Source organism: Eleutherodactylus coqui, chromosome 5 (assembly GCF_035609145.1).
Source record: "Eleutherodactylus coqui strain aEleCoq1 chromosome 5, aEleCoq1.hap1, whole genome shotgun sequence".
NCBI classification, from domain to species: Eukaryota; Metazoa; Chordata; class Amphibia; order Anura; family Eleutherodactylidae; genus Eleutherodactylus; species Eleutherodactylus coqui.
In genome coordinates this window covers 24,697,655-24,718,695 of record NC_089841.1, presented here as the reverse complement: position 1 = coordinate 24,718,695, position 21,041 = coordinate 24,697,655, and the positions used below count along the sequence as shown (strand labels likewise).

At 46.1% G+C, this 21,041-nt stretch overlaps 1 protein-coding gene across 2 annotated transcripts in view; it reads left to right on the top strand.

Annotated features, from left to right (window-relative positions):
- The window catches only part of LOC136627321 (zinc finger protein 585A-like), a 368,397-nt gene that overhangs the window by 166,282 nt on the left and 181,074 nt on the right, over positions 1-21,041 (top strand). The gene's annotated exons all lie outside the window — the stretch shown is intronic.

Genomic DNA, 21,041 nt, shown 5'->3' with positions numbered 1-21,041 from the left:
AAGGTTTTCTGTGCCAATCACCTCCCTGAGAGGAAGGATTAACCCCTTTAATGTGTCAGGAAACAGAGACATACTGCTAGATCCCAAGCACGCTTATGGTGACAACTTGCAGAAAATTAATATTTGTGGACTTACGGCGTTACTCTTTTCACCAAGAACATTTTTGAAACAACAGAATTACCTTGATTTTTCTTTATTGATTTAACTAAAACAGACAGTAATGATGCATTTCAGGGACACAGCCCCTTCCTCCCAAACAGTTGGGTAAGGTACAATAATTAAGATAGGAGAGTAAATAGAGTAAAAGAAATGGGAGAAAGGAAAAGAGATGCACAAAAAAGTACAAATCATCGGTGGAGAGTAAAAGTATCAAAGTATCGAACAGATTATGTGCTCGGGGGTTCGTGAAGAATCGCTGTATCTGTTAGTTTATATAGTTACTAGCTTACCCGTCGTGCGTTGCTGCGAAGACAGACAGACATACATACATTCATTTTTATATATCTAGAAGCACAGGTGCAGGGGGATCAGTAGGCTTATTACTTGTTTTCACAGACTGAAATCCTTTAATATATTAAAACTTAACTTTTAATTCTCCTTATATAAAATAATATGCAAGAAAAGAGGGCCTTATAAGAGACAAAACAAAATTTCCGTAATAGTTTGTGTCCAGATGATTCATTAACCTTTATGCACTATCGTATGTATGAACAAAAGGTCTGTATAATCACACACAGAACCGAACACACTGTCAGCCTAAGATAAGTATCTTACAGTGAATGCTATCACTGGTGGACGATAGTCGTTATGGCCTGACCAGTGTCAATTCACTTGTCTTGGCTTCATTATACGGTAGTGCATACTAATTCTATAATCCTTGTTGCATGACCACAATAAATTTCAGCAAAAAAACTGATTTCCTATCCAGATTCTTAGATTTATACGATATTCAGCTCGACGCGTTTCTATCGCCTTCGCGATTCCTCAGGAGCCATCACTATATAGATAGAACTGGATATGTACAGGATCAGACAATCAAGTGTAAAATTTTACACGTTGAGTGTGTAAAGGCAGAATACAACTCCAACTCTTGACGTAATCGCCGTGAGTAATTGGGCATCTGCCAAGAGGAGAAATCTGCTCAGTAGAATAATGACCATCTGTTTAGACAAATAGATAAAAAGAAGGGGCTTTAAAGGCTTGCAGACGTTGGTTGATGAAAACGTCTACATGCCAATTGCCCAGATGGTATACTGCCAGATCGTACACAGTACTAGTGAGGGATGAGACACAGATATGTCTCTAATAGTAAAGAATTCTATTTCCTCAACCTGAATAATTTTCTGTACCGTGACTATAGGATCCCTAATTAATATCACACCCCACCAAGTAAAAGGTACTGATAAATGCCCTATACTAATTGTCTAGGCTCAGAATCCTAGTGCTTATCACTGGATTCCGGCTAAAGAGGGTGGTAAGGGAACCAAATAAACAAACAGCAAGTCCGGCAGCAGCTCCAGCCTCAAAGGTAGGTATATATCTACATAACAACCAATCACAGCGCAGCTTACATGTTACCTCAGCTTTATAATATATAACACCCAATCACAGCGCAGCTTTCATGTTACCTCAGGAGTATAATATATAGCAACCAATCACAGCACAGCTTTCATGTTACCTCAGCAGTAAGAGAAATAACAGCCAATCACAGCGCAACTTTTATTCTGCCTCAGCAATATAAAAAATAGCAACCAATCACAGCGCAGCATTCATTTTACCTCAGCGGTATAATATATAGCAACCAATCACAGCACAGCTTTCATGTAACCTGAGTAGTACAAGAAGTATCAACCAATCACAGCACAGCTTTCATGTTACCTCAGCAGTATAAGAAATAGCAACCAATCACAGCACAGCTTTCATTTTACCTCAGCATTCTCAATATCCAGCAATTGTCTTGTGAAACGTTCGGTGGATGCATCATTTTGTAGTTGAACACGCTTTCTTGTAATCCCTTTTGCTTTCATGCTTGAAATGGAACGCAAATGATCTTTGTCTGTGGGGCATAACTGTCGACCATGCTCGCACTCGCGCCACCTATCGTAGGATAGTTGTACTATGCCAGTAATCTTCCCAGGAGTGTACTCAACAACTTCCCAAAGTTTCATGGCGATTGGATGAATGGTGTAGTACTGCATAAAGGACAGACAGACAGACATACATTCATATATATATATATATATATATATATATATATAGATGACATCAGGAAGTGAGAGAATTAGATTCCGTACGTAAAATTTGGATGCTAATTCTTTTGCGCTTAGAATTGAATAATCGAGTTGGGACCCATTAGCTTTTCCTATTTATGACATAATCAATGCTTGTGCCAAATTTTAAGTTTTTATGACATCGGAAAGTGAGAGAATTAGATTCCGTACGTAAAATTTGGACGCTAATTCTTTGGCGCTTAAAATTGAATAATCGAGTTGGGACGCATTAGCTTTTCCTATTTATGACATAATCAATGCTCGTGCCAAATTTCATGTTTCTACGATATCGGGAAGTGAGAGAATTAGTGGCAATGATGGAAATCAAACGATCTACGTGGGGGGGGCGTAACTGTCGACGATGCACGCGCGCTATTTATCATAGGATAGATCTACTATGTCAGTAATCTTCCCAGGAATGTACTCAACAACTTCCCAAAGTTTCATGGCGTTCGGATGAAAGCTGTAGTAGCGCATAAAGGACAAACAGACAGACACACAGACAGATAGACACGCATACATTCAGTTTTATATATATAGATTGTGATTTGGTAAACAGACTAATATTATGTACTAACTGATATACCCGGCTTCGCCCGAGTTAATTTGGTACTGGTGTTTATCTGGTGTTCACACAGAAAATCTTATGAAGTCGTGGGTTACTTTAGAGATACCGAGGAAAAACATATGTTCACCATTTTGCATAGTTCTCTGCGTTACCCAGGAAACACCACGGGCGGTAACCATGCGACGTTTCCTTTATATAAAATGACATCAGGAAGTGAGAGAATTAGATTCCATACGTAAAATTTGGACGCTAATTCTTTTGCACTTAGAATTGAATAATCGAGTTGGGACCCATTAGCTTTTCCTATTTATGACATATTCAATGTTTATGGCAAATTTCATGTTTCTATGACATTGGGAAGTGAGAGATTTAGATTATGTACGTAAAATTTGGACGCTAATTCTTTTGTGCTTAGAATTAAATAATCGAGTTGGGACCCATTAACTATTCATATTTATGACACAATCAATGCCCGTGCCAAATTTCAAGTTTCTATTACACCAACAAGTGAGAGAATTAGATTTCGTACGTAAAATGTGGACGCTAATTCTTTTGCGATTAGAATTGAACAATCGAGTCGAGACCCATTAACTTTTCCTATTTATGACATAATCAATGCTCATGCCAAATTTTAAGTTTCTCTGACATCGGGAAGTGAGAAAATTAGATTCCGTACATAAAATTTGGACGCTAATTCTTTTGCGCTTAGAATTGAATAATCGAGTTGGGACCCATTAACTTTTCCCTTGTATGACATAATAATCAATGCCCGTGCTAAATTTCAAGTAAGAAAATTAGATTACGTATGTAAAATTTGGACGCTAATTCTTTTGCGCATAGAATTGAATAATCGAGTTGGGACCCATTAACTTTTCCTATTTATGACACAATCAATGCCCGTGCCAAATTTCAAGTTTCTATGACACCTGGAAGTGAGAGAATTAGATTCCGTACATAAAATTTGGACGCTAATTCTTTTGCGCTTAGAATTGAATAATCGAGTTGGGACCTATTAACTTTTCCTATTTATGACATTATCAATGCTCATGCCAAATTTCATGTTTCTACGACATCAGGAAGTGAGAGAATTAGATCCCGTACGTAAAATTTGGATGCTAATTCTTTTGCGCTAGAATTGAATAATCGAGTTGGGACCCATTAGTTTTTCTCATTTATGACATAATCAATGCTTTTGCCAAATTTCATGTTTCTACGACATCGGGAAGTTGGAGAATTAAATTCTGTACGCAAAATGTGGACGCTAATTCTTTTGCGCTAAGAATCGAATAGTCGAGTTGGGAACCATTAGCTTTTCCTATTTATGACATAATCAATGCTCGTGCCAAATTTCACGTTTCTATGACACTGGAAAGTGAGAAAATTACATTCCGTACGTAAAATTTGACGCTAATTCTTTTGTGCATAGGATTGAATAATCGAGTTGGGACCCATTAGCTTTTCCTATTTATGGCATAATCAATGCTCGTGCCAAATTTCACATTTCTATGACACCGGAAAGTGAGAAAATTACATTCCGTACGTAAAATTTGACGCTAATTCTTTTGTGCATAGAATTGAATAATCGAGTTGGGACCCATGAACTTTTCCTATTTATGACATATTCAATGCCCGTGCCAAATTTTAAGTTTCTAGGACATTGGGAAGTGAGAGATTTAGATTATGTACGTAAAATGTTGGCGCCAATTCTTTTGCGCTAGAATTGAATAATCGAGTTGGGACCCAATTACTTTTCCTATTTTGGAGATAATCTATGCTTGTGCCAAAATTCATGTTTTTACGACATCGGTAAGTTGGAGAACTTTTGGCGAGTCTGTCAGTCAATCAGTGAGTGAGTCAGTGAGGGCTTTCGTCTTTATATATATATATATATATATATATATATATAGATGGATCATAAATAGAGGAGGGAGGATTGTATTGCCTAAAACGTGTCTATCTCCCACATACCATGGATTATAAGCAGGATTTTCTTGTGACAATAACGTACGGAGGCCAAAATATGTCTCTACAATTCCAAGAAGTTGTACTATGTTATAATTAGTTGAGAGTTTTCCAAAGGTCAGCGTGACCCTTCCTGAAGTCTTACAGATATCAGGCCTTCTTAAAGGGACTAGATTTCTCTAACAGTAGCAAAAACAAATGGTATGGACCGATTAAAAATAAACAAATAGACCGATGTAAAATATGCATGATATCTGACCCAAGTTAATTAAAAACAAGGCAGAATGAGTGTAATTATAAACATGGGGAATATCGTGCACAATTGGTTATAACTGTAAATTAGAGGTAGAATTTTTTTTTTTTATTGGAGAAAATACTGCTAGTTTGCTGATTATTATTAGTAAGAGATGTAAAACTATATAACAGCAAGGGGCACAGCGGTGGAGCAGATTAACAGCTGGACAACTAGAAACAGTAAGTGTATAAATGTTTATGCCAGAAGGTAGTACTGCTGAATTGAAGGAGAAAGGTGATTAAAGTGTCAACGGGGAAAAGGCAAGGGAAACATTGCGGATAGATGGTGGGTGCAGCTCTAATTGCTGAAGCAGCTGGAAAGGGAGGGATGTGGGTAGTTCTGCTGGATGAGGCGCTAACAGCTGGAAAGAGTGTTGTGCCAATACCAAGGAAAATAAAATGGGAAAATTAGACTTACCGGAGGCTTCAGGAATGGAGTTCTAGCCACACTGTTAGAAAGAAGAATGATTGGTGTGGACTGGATTGCTGGGGGGAGTGGGGTTATATTGCCAGCAGTGAAGGCGGGAATTTTTTTTTAAAAGAGTGCACATGAACAGTTGGGTGCAAGGAGGCTAACGAGCAATGGTCCTATGGATAGTAAGGATGTATCCAGAGATGTACAAGATGAAGGGCTCTGAATACAGTGAAAGAATGTGGTAATCAGCCGATAGGGTTGGAAGTATGGAATACATGGTAGCTGGACAGCGGAACCAACAGCAAATTTATGAGTTGGAAATGTACAGCTCAATAAAATACATGTACTTCAAAAATATATTAAATAAAATTAATTTCATAGGTTGTCTGTATATAGTGGATTGTGAGGGCCTTGGTAATAGAATAAAAATGATATGATAGATTCACTTGTTTATATATTCTTTTTATATATAGTATCAAGAGGGAGAGTGAAATGTGATGCATGAACTGCCTGCATATAATGGGTCATATATACCTCTGTAATGAATAGAAATAATATGATACATTGTGGTTATATTTTCTAGCATAAATCTTTCCCTATAAAAAAATTAAGCCTAATTAACTGTAAGGAAAATTTATGTGTTTACCAAGGAGAAGACAATCTCAGATCTCGTGTAGAAGTCAGGGCCCCTAGAGAAATACAAATCACAACAGCCTGTTGCGGTATCAAATGATTTCTAATTTATTCAAAGGTGTATGTGGTTTATATACCATAAATGACATCACAGGAAAAGTATCTACCTCCAAGAATAATTACAATACATGATAGGCTACCACTAAAAATGATTAACATCAGTTACACCTTTTAAGGTATAATTATAATATACAATGAAGCCACTATGATTTCAGTGAGAAGGAATGCAAGGGAAGTGGTCTGAGAGACTATCTGATCTTCTGTTTGTCTTATCTCATAATGCTGTCTGGTATATAGAAAAGGTTTAGTTTAACCCCTTGTGGGAGAATGACTATGAGAGGTTCGCCATTTTGTGTATTTTCTGTTGTAAGCTGTGAAGATGTTAAGATGAGGGGAAGGGAACATTCCCCACAAGAATTGAAGGAGCAGTATATTGTTTCCAAAACCAGGTCAAACCAGTTTTGACTAGCAGAAGACATCTCCCGGGCTCAAGCTATAGCTGCATGGCCAAAATGAATGTTTTTGTGTTAAAGGACAGGAAATGGCTGGAGAGAAACAGGAAGTATCTCCTTTGGACAAGTCAAGAATGAATAGAGCATGCTCAAGGGAAGCAACTCCCCTGTGAATGATCTCACAGCTACCTCACAAATACCTCCCTATGAGAATGACCTATCAGCACACTCAATGCTGTAACAAGACCCTGAATGACCCAACTTCCTGTCTTTGAAACCTTATATAAACTTTTACCCACATAAATAAAATTAAAACCTTTTTGGTGCACATGATGTAAGCGTGTGGTCCTTTAAAGGGTCTCCAGGCCTGTTCATTATTCCTATTTTTTTTTGTAAATACTTTCTTTATTAACATGTTCAAAAAGATTGACATACATTGATATGTCATAAAAGGGTAATCGGGATGGTTATTATGTACATACAATGCTAGTAAATCAGTATGGTCACTAATTTTTAAATTTTGATAACCAATAATAGAGATATAAGAGCACTGAGCAATCATGAAGTAAGGATCGTGGAAGAGAAAAAAAAACAAAAAAAAACACAGAAATGGGGAGTAAAAGGTTTTAAAAATAATATGAGTAAGAATAAGAGAAACAATAAACAAAGCAAGGGGGAAGAGGCGGTAGCGGATGGACGGGGGAAAGGTGGAGGGGGAAGGTGTGGAGAGGAGTAGAATTCGGATCTCTGTTCTGAGAAGGAGATGTTCAAGTGTGAGCAGCAATAACTGTGTGTGGCACTGATAGATCATGATAATCCATCAGAGTCTTCAGTGGACTAGGGGTCCCTAGTTTAATTGTGATTGAGAGAACTTTTTTGACAACCATGGTTTCCAGGTTAATAGGAAGTTGTCGTGTGTTCTTGAGGACTTACTTGTGAGTTCCTCAAATCTGCAAAGTTCGTTTACTTTGGCAAGCCACTGGTTTATTGTAGGAATGTCAGATGTTAGCCATTTTCTAGGTATCAGTGCCTTGGCCGCTGTTATGAGGTGAGTAATTAAGTTAGTCTTACCAGGATTGTAGCTTGAGGATGGTTTGGCTAATATAACATGTTCAGGTAGGAGTTGGAAGGAGTTAGCTATGGTATCTTGGATCTTTAATTCTATTTGGTCCCAAAAGGGTTTTATTACTGGGCAGGTCCACCAAATGTGTAGTAAGGAGCCCACCTGACCGCATCCGCGCCAGCAGAGGTTGGAGTCAGCCAGTTTATAGGCAAAGAGCCACTCAGGAGTCCTGTACCATCTTGTTAATAACTTGAAGTGATTTTCTTGTAGCCTAACACATGTGGAATGGCCATGTGAGCTACCCAGCACGACTCTCACGTCCTCGTCTGAAAGATTAATGTTGAGCTCCTTCTCCCAGGAGAGAATGTAAGCTGGTCTGCTGGTAAATTGCGCTGTTATGAATTTCTTTTTGATTCGTGAAAGTTTCCTGCTGGAGTTGCTGCAAGTTGCTATTACTCGTTCCAACTCTGTGTACGAGCGTGAGGATGGGTAGGTCTGGATAAATTTCTCTAGTGTTATGTAGAGATGGTGGTAGGTTAAGGGGTTGAGTGGTGGCAATAAAGTCTGGGAAAGCAAGTTTTCTACGTATTGTTTACCTCTGGGTATTCGAGCCACCCAGAGGTCAGTGATAGTAAGCTTCTCAAAGGCGGACCATAATTTCTCTGTGTGGGGGTCCAATTTTAATCCCAGATAGTCCGGTATCAGAGACAGGGGGGCCACCGGAGAAGGGTGCGGCGCTAGGTCGGTGCGGAGAGTATCCCACATCTTGCATGCGCCTTTCAAAAGCGGATCAAATGTGGTCTTCTTGTAAGTATTTTGTTTGGGGAGCCACATGTCTCTTAAAAACTATTTGCCATAGGTGGCCTGCGCTAAGTTTCTCACTATTCTATTTTTTGAGGGGTTGGTAAGCTCCAGCCATCTGTTTAGTTGGATTGAGTTATAGTAGCGAGACATGTCCGGCAAATTAATTCCCACAAATTCCCTCTTCTGTGCCAGTAAGTTGTGTGTTAGACGGGGTCTCCTGTTTTTCCATATGAATTTGGAGAATTTTGTTCTGATCTGTTTAAAGAAGGAGTCCGGGAGGTAGATTGGGAGCATTTGCATTTTGTATAAGATCTTAGGGACTATGTATGTTTGTAGGAGGTTTCTTCGGCCGAACCAAGAGATTACTGGTAGGTCATATGTTTGCAAGGAAGATGAGATATTTTCTAAGAGTGGGACAAAATTTCTATCGAAAAGGTGATCTAGATTTTTTGTTATTTTGACACCTAAATATTCGATGGAAGTCTCAGACCAAGTGAAACCTGAGGTTCTTTTTAGTTTTTTGGCGACTTCAGGAGATAGAGATACATTTAGTATTCTTCGACTTAGCTTCATTGACTTTAAAGTTGGAAATGTATCCATAAAGGTCGAGGATGCTTTTTAATACTGGGAGGGCTTGTTCTGGGTTGCTGAGAACGAACAGGATATCGTCGGCAAAGGCTACGGATTTGATTGAAAGGTGTTTTAGGTGAATTCCCTGGATGTCTTCGTTCAGGCATATCAATTGAAGCAGGATTTCTAGCGAAAGGATACAGAGGGTTGGGGAGAGTGGGCAGCCTTGGCGAGTTCCATTGGAGATAGAAAAAGGTGGAGAAAAGGAGTCGTTTACTTTGATTTTGGCATAAGGGTTTGAATATAGTGTGAAGATCGCTTCAATTAGGCGGGGGGGAAGTTAAATTTAGCCAAGGCTGCACGCAGGAATTCCAATCTACCCTATCGAAAGCCTTTTCGGCATCTATACCTAGGAAAACTAAGGGGATTTTTTGTTTTTTGGCATAGCTAATTATGTGAAGAAGTCTAGACGAATTGTCCTTACCTTCTCTTCCTGTGACAAAACCGGACTGCTCTTCATTTATTAGGTTGGGGATAAATTTGTTTATTCGTTTGGAGAGGATTTTAGCCCATAGTTTGATATCTAGATTTAGAAGAGAAATTGGCCTATAACTACCACATGATAGTGGATCTTTACCTTCCTTGTATATAAGTGTAATACAGGCTTCTTGCGTCTGCCTCGGCAAATGTGAACCCGCTAACAGTGCATTGAAAGATAGAGTTAGGTGGGGTAAGAGTATGTCCTGAAATTTTTTATAATAGATTAAGGGTAATCCATCCGGGCCTGGGCTTTTGTGAAGAGAGAAGCTATTCAATACAGAAGTAGTTTCCTCCAAAGTCACTGGCGCGATTAGGGAGTCTGCTTCTGTTTGTTTTAATTGGGGAAGGTCCAGGGAGGCAAGTAGTTCGTTTAGTTTCCTGTTTTTTGTTTCGTTCGATTGATCTTCTTCTAGGTTCAGGTTATATAGTTGAGAGTAGAATTTTTGGAAAGTTTTTGCTATCTGTGGGGTTTCACTGTGCGTCTTTCCTTCTGAGTCAGTTATTTTATGTATGTGTGTTTTTCGGGCGTATTTGGGTATGGAAGCACTTTTGCGCCTGTCTGCGCACTTTACTGTGCATTTTCACATCCTAAGTTAAAGGGCTATTTAGCCTAATGATCCGCAGGTGTGCTCTTTTCCTAGCAGAATTGCAGAGTGTTTCCTGCATTCTCTTGAACATTTGCGCACTTCCCATAGACTTCCATGGAGACCGCCCATGCGAAACCACCCTAAGGCGGCAAAGCATCCTGCAATTTCAAACACAGCGCTTTGCTGCAACTTTACTTTTGGTTGCAGCTTCCTGTGTCTAATGGCACATTTTAGCACTCCCAATCATTGCGATGGGAGATAATGAGCAGACAGCACTCAATTATGGGTCTGGAAAGCGCCGCCCATCGCTGTGATCGAACGCAGGTCTACGAGGAGCCATTGACTTAATGAATTATAGCGTTATACCGTGATTAACGAGGTCTAAGGGTGATTGTAAACGGAACAATCATTGTTCAAATGAGTGAAAGTGAGCGATAATCATTCAGTGTGACTGCCAGACGACAGAACGGAGAACGAGAAAATTGTTCGCTTTTTGCTCATTTCCTGCAGGTATTAAGGGTTAATCAGCGCTCGGTCGCTCCGTCTCAGTCACTTATACGGCGAATGTAAAAGACGGAACGATTCTAAATTATTTCTGGTTGAACGACCAGCGATGTATCTGCCGATATAAAAGGCCTTTAAATAAGAGTCCTTTACTGCAGCCGGGTCTACACTGAGGATACAGGAGGATACTAAATCCAGGGGGTGAAGGACCTGGACCCTCCGACCAGGAGGGGGCAGCATTCTCACACAGAGGAAGAGAAATCCTTGGGGGTGTAGGACAGGGACCCTCTGACCAGGAGCGGGCAGCATCCTCACACAGAGAAGAAATCCTGTGGGATGAAGGACTGGGACCCTCTGACCAGGAGAGGGCAGCATCCCCACACTGGGGAAGAGGAATCCTGGAGGGTGAAGGACCGGGACCCTCTGACCAGGAGGGGGCAGCATCCTCACACTTAGAAGGAGAAATCCCGAGGGGTAAAGGACCAGGACCCTCGGACCAAGAGGGGGCAGCATCCTCACATAGAGGAAGAGGAATCGTGGGCGTTGAAGAACCAGATGATCTGACGAGGAGGGCGCAGCATCCCCACACAGAAAAAGAGGAATCCTGGGGGGTGAAGGACCAGGACCCTCTGACCAGGAGAGAGCAACACCTTCACACTGAGAAGGAGAAATCCTGTGGGGTGAAGGACTGGAATCCTCTGACCAGGAGGGGGTAGTATCATCACACAGAGGAGAAATCCTGGAGGGTGAAGAACCGGGACCCACCGACCAGTAGGGCGCAGCATCGACACAGAGGAAGAGAAATTCTAGAAGGATGAAGGACTGGGACCCTCTGATCAGAAGAGAGGAGCATACTTACACAGAGGAGGAGAAATCCAGGGGGTTAAGAAACGGGACCCTCCGACCAGGAGGCGGCAGCATCCTCACACAAAGGAAGAAGAATCCTGGGCGGTGAAGGACCGGGACCCTCTGACTAGGAGAGGGCAGCATCCTCACACTGAGAAGGAGAAATCCTGTGGTGCGAAAGACCGGAACCCTCTAACCAGAAGGGGGCAGAATCCTCACACAGAGGAAGAGGAATCCTGGGGGTTGACAGACTGGCACCTTATGACAAGGAGATGGCAGCATCCCCACACAGGGGAAGAGAAATCCTGGGGGGTTATGGACCAGGACCTTCCGACCAGAAGAGGGAAGCATTCTCACACAGAGGGAGGGAAATCCTGTGGGGTGAAGGACCGGGACCCCCTGACCAGGAGAGGGCAGCATCCTCACACAGAGGAAGAGAAATCCAGGGGGTGAAGTACCGGGACCCTCCGATCAGGAGGGGGCAGCATCCCCACACAGAGGAAGAGAAATACTGGGTGGTGAAGGACCAGGACCCTCCGACCAGGAGAGGGCAGTATCCCACCACAGGGGAAGAGAAATCCTGGGGGGTTATGGAACAGGACCTTCCGACCAGGAGGGGGAAGCATTCTCACACAAAGGGAGAGAAATCGTGGGGGACGAAGGACAGGGACGCTCTGACCAGGAGCGGGGAAGCATCCTCACACAGAGGAAGAGAAATCCTGCGGGGTGAAGGACTGGTACCATCTAACGAGGAGGGGGCAATATCCTCACACAGAGGAAGAGAAATCCTGGGGGTGAAGTACCGGGACCCTCCAACCAGTAGGCGGCAGCATCAACACGGAGGAAGAGAAATCCTCGAGGGATGAAGGACCAGAAACCTAAGACCAGGAGGGGGCAGCATCCTCCCACAGAGAAAGAGAAATCCTGGTGGGTGAAGGACTTGGAGCCTGTGACCAGGAGGGGGCAGCATCCTCACACTGAGAAGAAGAGATCCTGTTAGGTGAAGGACCGGGAGCCTCTGACCAGGAGGGGCAGCATCCTCACACAGAGAAAGAGAAATCCTGGTGGGATAAAGGACCTCGACCCTGAGACCAGGAGGGGGCAGCATCCTCACACTGAGAAGGAGAAATCCTGTTGGGTGAAGGACCGGGAAACTCCTACCTGGAGGGGACAGCATCTTCACACAGAGGAAGAGAAATCCTTTGGGGTGACGGACCAGGAGGGGGCAGCATCCCCACTCAGAGGAAGAGAAATCCTGGGGGGTCAAGGATCGGGACCCTCCGACCAGTAGGCGGCAGCATCAACACAGAGGAAGCGAAATCCTGCGGGGTGAAGGACTGGTACCATCTAACGAGGAGGGGGCAATATCCTCACACAGAGGAAGAGAAATCCTGGGGGTGAAGTACCGGGACCCTCCAACCAATAGGCGGCAGCATCAACACGGGGGAAGAGAAATCCTCGAGGGATGAAGGACCAGAACCCTAAGACCAGGAGGGGGCAGCATCTTCCCACAGAGAAAGAGAAATCCTGGTGGGTGAAGGACTTGGAGCCTGTGACCAGGAGGGGGCAGCATCCTCACACTGAGAAGAAGAGATCCTGTTAGGTGAAGGACCGGGAGCCTCTGACCAGGAGGGGCAGCATCCTCACACAGAGAAAGAGAAATCCTGGTGGGATAAAGGACCTCGACCCTGAGACCAGGAGGGGGCAGCATCCTCACACTGAGAAGGAGAAATCCTGTTGGGTGAAGGACCGGGAAACTCCTACCTGGAGGGGACAGCATCTTCACACAGAGGAAGAGAAATCCTTTGGGGTGACGGACCAGGAGGGGGCAGCATCCCCACTCAGAGGAAGAGAAATCCTGGGGGGTCAAGGACAGGGGCCCTCTGACCAGGAGAGGGCAGCATCCTCACACAGAGGAAGAGAAATCCTGGGGGGTGAAGGATCGGGACCCTCCGACCAGTAGGCGGCAGCATCAACACAGAGGAAGCGAAATCCTCAAGGGATGAAGGACCGGAACCCTAAGACCAGGAGGGGGCAGAATCCTCACACAGAGGAAGAGAAATCATGGGGGGTAAAGAACCGGGACCCTCTGACCAGGAGGGGGCAGCATCCTCACACTGAGAAGGAGAAATCCTGTTGGGTGAAGGACTGGGATCCTCTGACCAGAAGGGGACAGCATCCTCACACAGAGGAAGAGAAATCCTGGGTGGTGAAGGACCAGGACCCTCTGACCAGGAGAGGGCAGTATCCCATCACAGGGGAAGAGAAATCCTGGGGGGTTTTGGACCAGAACCTTCCGACCAGGATGGGGGAGGCATTCTCACACAGAGGGAGCAAAGTCATTGAGGGTGAAAAACCGGGACCCTCTGACCAGGAGGGGGCAGCATCCGCACACAAAGGAAGAGAAATCCTGAAGGACCGGCACGCTCTGACCACGAGGGGGCAGCATCCTCACACAGAGCAAGACGAATCCTGGGGGGTGAAGAACCAGGACTGTCCGACCAGTAGGGTGCAGCATCGACACAGAGGTAGAGAAATCCTGGAGGGATGAAGGAACGGAACCCTCTGACCAGGAGAGGGCAGCATCCTCACACTGAGAAGGAGAAATCCTGTGGGGTGAAGGACTGGAACACTCTGACCAGAAGGGGCAGCATCCTCACACAGAGGAAGAGAAATCCTGTGGGGTGAAGAAGTGCGAGAAACTGAACAGGAGAGGGCAGAATCCGCACACAGAGGAAGAGAAATCCTGGGGGGCGGGGGGGGGGGGGGGGGGGGGGTGAAGGACCAGGGCACTCTGACCAGGAGAGGGCAGCATCCTCACACTGAGAACGAGAAATCCTTTGGGGTGAAGGACTGGTACTCTCTGACTAGGAGGGGGCAGAATCCTTACATTGAGGAATAGAAATCCTGGGGGAGAAGGACCGGGACCCACTGACCAGGAGAGGGCAGCATCCTCATACTGAGAAGGAGAAATCCTGTGCGGTGGAGGACTGGAACCCTCTGACCAGGAGGGGGCAGCATCCTCACACAGAGGTAGAGAAATCCTGTGGGGTGAAGAAGCGAGACAAACCGACCAGGAGGGGGCAGCATCCTCACACAGAGGAAGAGAAATCTTGGCTGGTAAAGAACCGGGACCCTCTGACTAGGAGGGGGCAGCATCCCCACACAGGGGAAGAGAAATCCTGGGGGGGGGAAAGGACCGAAATCCTGTGACCAGAAGGGGGCAGCATCCTCACACTGAGAAGGAGAAATCCTGTTGGGTGAAGGACCGGGACCCTCTGACCTGGAGGGGGCAGCATCCTCACACTGAGAAGGAGAAATCCCGAGGGGTGACGGACCAGGACCCTCGGATCAAGAGGGGGCAGCATCGACACAGAGGAAGAGGAATCGTGGGCGTTTAAGAACCAGATGATCTGACCAGGAGGGGGCAGCATCCTCACACAGAGAAAGAGGAATCCTGAGGGGTGAAGGACTGGGACCCTCTGACCAAGAGGGGGCAGCATCCCCACACAGAGAAAAAGGAATCCTGGGGCAACAAGACCAAGTCTTCCTGCATTTTACGTACAGCCCTCCCAGCAGCCTCCTCTTCTCCACTCTCCACAGAACGCATTATTAGTAAACCCCTCCCCTTACAGTCATGTGACCTCCGACCATGTGACTTCCTGTTTTCAGAGCACCCATGAGCCCCTCCATTCCAGCATCTACCCCCAGTGGAGGTACAGTAGTGTTGTGAGACCTTCTGGCATCAGCAGGTTGTAAGATGGGTCCTCATGAAGGAGCTGGCGCCCCCTGGTGGATGATGGGAGTCTCTCCCTGAAGTTACCAGCTGTAACTCTTTCACTGCCTGAGAGGTGACATGTGCTCCTCACACAGCAGGGGGGACAATTAGGAGTTTAAGGGTTAATCACTGTAACCCTGCACTGGGCACTGAGTCCTATAGGAGCTGTGAGGAAGGGGTCCACTGAGGGATCTCAGACAGACGGTAGCTCAGGGGCTTTCTGCAGTGACAGGAAGAAGGCGGCACGTTGTCATCTGTAGGTCGGTGTGAGTCTCCCACACAGGGAAGCGCCGTCTATGGAGAGCAGCGCCATTGTTTATTACATTCACTGCAAGTCAGAAGTTGTAGAAGAGGAGAAAAACCTGCGGAGCGTCCGGAGCGAACGCAGAAATGGTAGGGAGCAACACGGAGGATCCGTCGGTGAGCGACATAACTCTATCCGCCATCTAGACCATAGAAGACGTGTCTGATGTCACCGGTCACTATTATGTCACTACTGTCACCACTATCTGATGTCACCTGTCACTATTCTGTCACTACCGTCACCACTATCTGATGTCACCTGTCACTATTCTGTCACTACCGTCACCACTATCTGATGTCACCTGTCACTATTATGTCACTACTGTCACCACTATCTGATGTCACCTGTCACTATTCTGTCACTACCGTCACCACTATCTGATGTCACCGCTCACTATTTTGTCACTACTGTCACCACTATCTGATGTCACCTGTCACTATTCTGTCACTACTGTCACCACTATCTGATGTCACCTGTCACTATTCTGTCACTACCGTCACCACTATCTGATGTCACCGGTCACTATTCTGTCACTACTGTCACCACTATCTTATGTCACCTGTCACTATTCTGTCACTACCGTCACCACTATCTGATGTCACCAGTCACTATTATGTCACTACTGTCACCACTATCTGATGTCACCTGTCACTATTCTGTCACTACCGTCACCACTATCTGATGTCACCGCTCACTATTTTGTCACTACCGTCACCACTATCTGATGTCACCTGTCACTATTCTGTCACTACTGTCACCACTATCTGATGTCACCTGTCACTATTCTGTCACTACCGTCACCACTATCTGATGTCACCGGTCACTATTCTGTCACTACTGTCACCACTATCTGATGTCACCGGTCACTGTTCTGTGTGACACATGTGGATGAGATGGGTGTTTCGACGTATGCTGTCTGGAGCTTGTCATCTGGGAACGAACCCTACTTGGTCCTTACCTATTGTGGGAGGACAGCTCAGTAGCGTGCGGGTTGGCGGCAATCAGAGACGGAAAACCAGCATCTGTAGTCCAAAAGCAGGCGTGACCTGCGTTTATTTTATAATAGAAAACAAAAGTCCAGCCTTAGCTTCAGGCAAACAAAAACTATAGTCCAAACATACAGCTCTCAGGCCGTCCCGGCCTGACCAAGTCGCTCTTGGTAAGTGCAGCGCACGGCAGGGCTCCTGACTCCAGCCGGTCACACAGGCTGCCCGGGTTCAGCAGCCATCTTAGTTCCCCCTGTGTCCGTGCATCTGCTACCTTTTATATGCCCCATTCTGGCTCAGTCTCAGCCCCTGGGCTGATTGACCTCGCCCACACCCTGTAGTGGAGGAGGTGGAATGGATGGCCCCACTACCAACCTGACATCCATTCCAAAAAAACCAGGCCCGGATTTTTAAAGAACAGATCTCCACATTACACTCCTGGTTTTCCCACGTCCCAATAGCGGGACGTGACCCTCCTCCAGTCCCCTTATGCGTAATACCGGAACCGAGGGGCGACGTTGCGACCATCCACCACTACGCCCTTCAGTACGTCACAAACCCTCCCCCTCTGCTCGAACCCGTAGGGGCGAACACTTTTACTACTCAAGCAGTGGGTTCGGGACAACGCATTCGCATTTCCTTGTAGCTTGCCAGCCCTGTGCGCTACATCAAATTTAAAGTTTTGTAAAGTAAGGAACCACCTCGTCACCCGAGCGTTTCGCTCTTTGACCTGACTCATCCAGGTGAGAGGGGAGTGGTCTGTCACCAATCTGAAATGTCGTCCAAGCAGATAGTACCGTAGGCACTCTAAAGCCCACTTTATCGCCAGACACTCTCGTTCACAATGCTATAATTTCTATCTGCGGGGGTAAGTTTCCTACTACGATAGGTGACTGGGTGCTCCTCGCCTCTAACCGCTTGGGAAAACGACAGCCCCCACACCTACATCAGACGCATCTGTCTGTACTACAAATGTTTTGCTGAAGTCGGGAGTAATTAAGACCGGCTCTCTACACAGGGCTGTCTTTAACTTCCGAAATGCCTGCTCGGGCTCGTTATTCCACTTGATCATGGTGGAACTTTTTCCTTTTGTTAGCTCTGTCAAGGGCGCTGCTATGGTGGCGAAGCTAGGGACGAACCAGCGGTAGTAGCCTATAATTCCTAGAAACCCCTCACCTGTTTCTTGGTCAATGGTTGGGGCCAGTTTTGGATGGCCTCTACCTTATTAATTTGGGGCTTAATAACTCCTCGTCCTATTATGTACCCCAAATAACGTGCTTCTTCCACTCCCAACGTACACTTCTTGGGGTTTGCCGTTAACCCTGCATCCCTGAGGGAATTAACTACCGCTTGTACTTTTGCCAAGTGACTCTCCCAGTCGTTGCTAAATATAATGATGTCATCCAGATAGGCAGAGGCATACCGACGGTGAGGTCTCAGGATGATATCCATCATTCTTTGGAGCGTAGCCGGTGCCCCATGTAGCCCAAAAGGTAGGCAGACATACTGGAAGAGTCCCTCGGGAGTAGAAAAGGCAGTCTTTTCTTTGGCCTCGTCGGTAAGTGGTACCTGCCAGTACCCTTTAGTTAGGTCCAAGGTAGAGAAGAACCTGGCATGTCCTAGCCTTTCTATTAGCTCATATACTCGTGGCATCAGGTAAGAGTCAAACTTAGAGACTTCGTTCAACTTCCGGAAGTCGTTGCAAAACCTCAAGGTGCCATTGGGCTTAGAAATCAGGACAATGGGACTAGAGCATTCACTTTTTGACACTTAAATGACCCCAAGGTCCAACATCTTCTTTACCTCCTCTGATATAGCCTGTCTACGTGCTTCAGGAATTCTGTAGGGTTTCATCCGGACCCGTACGTAGGGTTCCATGACGATGTCATGTTTGATCACTGACGTACGTCCCGGTAGTTCCAAAAACACATCAGCGTTTTGAAGTACCAACTCCTTTGCCTCCTGTTTTTGCACCTTAGATAGGGACCCTGAGATAGCTACTTCAGGAGCTTTGTCCATGGACTTCACAAAAACTTCGCTGCTCGGCGCATTTACCGCTGCCAGAGACTCTTGTTCTTTCCAGGGTTTAAGCAAATTCACATGGTACACCTGCTCCGGCCTCCTCCTGCCAGGTTGGTACACTTTATAATTGACTTCTCCTATGCGCTCAAGCACCTCATAGGGCCCCTGGCATTTGGCTAAGAACTTGCTCGCTACGGTAGGCACCAGAACTAACACCCTATCCCCCAGGTGAAAGGTTCTGACTTTGGCCGACCTGTTATAGACTCGACTTTCTGCCACTTGTGCCTGTTCCAAGTGTTCCTTTATGATGGGCATGACAGCTGCTATCCTGTCCAGCATTACTGAAATATGTTCTACCACACTTTTGTAGGGGGTGTGTTCACTTTCCCAAGTTTCTTTGCTGAGGTCGAGGAGACCGCGTGTGTGTCTACCATACAGCAGTTCAAATGGAGAAAAACCTGTGGAGGATTGGGGAACCTCACGTATTGCGAACATCAAGGCTGACAACAAACAATCCCAATCCTTTCTATCTTGGCTGACCACCCTTTTTAACATACTCTTCAAAGTTTTATTAAACCTCTCGACCAGGCCGTCAGTTTGCGAGTAATATACTGAGGTACGCAGTTGTTTAATCTTTAGAAGTTTGCTCATCTCTCTCATTACTTTTGACATAAACGGAGTTCCTTGATCGATAAGGATCTCTTTGGGAATACCGATGCGGGAGAACATCTGGAACAGCTCTCGGCCAATGAGTTTGGAGGAGGTGTTTCTTAGGGGAATTGCCTCCGGATACCACGTGGCATAGTCTAGAATGACCAGTATATACTGATGTCCCCTAGCGGACTTCACTACTGGGCCGACTAAATCCATGGCAATCCAGTCCAATGGTACCTTGATAATGGGTAAGGGCACCAATGGACTCCTGAAATAAGGTTTAGGGGCCGTTAATTGACATATAGGACATGAGGGGCAATACCGCTTAACCTCCTCATGTACCCCGGGCCAATAGAACCGTTGCAACACTTGTTCGCGGGTTTTTTCCGCCCCCAGATGACCTCCAAGCTCATGTTTATGAGCCAGGTCGAGAACTACCTGGCGATAGGGTGGGGGTACCACTAGCTGTTCCAGTTCTTCCCCGCGCACCTTATCCACTCGGTACAACATGTCATTGTTAACAGCTATATACGGGTATGCTTCACTCCCACCTAGAGTTTGAGGTACCCCGTTTACCTTTGTTACGGCCTCACGGGCCCTGATCAATGTTGGGTCTTTCAGCTGAGCAGACCAGAAATTTTCACGCGACACCTCAAGTTCTGGCATGGCAGGAACGTCTGCCGGGCTTTCAGTGTCACCAGCCAATCAGCTAGGGCACAATTGTCATCGTCACGGATGGTCACCCCGCCTGCGGGCCCAGCCGTGTCCGGGTCATACGGCTCAGGGTTTACCTCCTGACACACATTATTAACCACATTTTTATTGTCCAAAGTCCTTTTCCTCCACAAGGCCCAGTGGAAAGTCCCTTCCGATAATAGCCTCATGCATTAAGGACTTAACCACTCCTACTTCGTGGGTAGTGGTGCCGCAAGGGGTGGCTATTGGTACGGTAGCGGTGGGGTATTCCCGAGTGCCCCCGTGGATGCACAGTACACCCACTTGGCCTCCATTGTAGGAGGTTGAGTTCACCAACGAACCATGTACTAGGGTCACAAGGCTCCCGGAGTCCAACAGAGCCTGTATCAGGAAGTCCCCAATGTTCACCGAACATACCTGCGGCTCATCCTCGGACAGGTTTTTGGCGGCGAGCGCGGGGCGTGCGTACAGGGAGACCCTCCGCCCAGAGCTGCAGTCCATGGGCTCGGAGCCTAGGGGGCAGTGTGCTGCAACATGACCCCATTCGTGGCACCGCCAGCACTGTAGGCATCAGGAGTCCCGCTCTCGAGCGCCCTGGTGTGAGCCAACCACTGGCTCGCCCCCTGAGCCCCCTCCCTTTTTCCACATAGGCCCCCTGGGAGCAGAATATGGTACAGTCTTACCATCTCGACGGGGACCCTTTTCCTCTCTGGCGTGGCCCCGTCTCGTAGAGGCTTGTAACTGTTCCTCCGTGGCACAATACCTCTCAACCAGGTTCACGAGGTGGTTGGCGTCAGTCGGCCCAGCCTGTCCCACCCAACGCTGTACAGCAGGTGGCAAGGAACGGTGGAAGATATCCAGGACGACCCTCACTACCATTGCGGAGGAGTGCAGTCCTCTGGCTGAAGCCACTTGGAGACAAGGTGTATCAAGACAAGCATTTGGGACCGCGGTGGTAGGCTCTCCGAGTACCTCCAGGCATGTACCCTGGCCTGCACGCACTTGTATGGTCACTCCCAGTCGTGCCAGTATT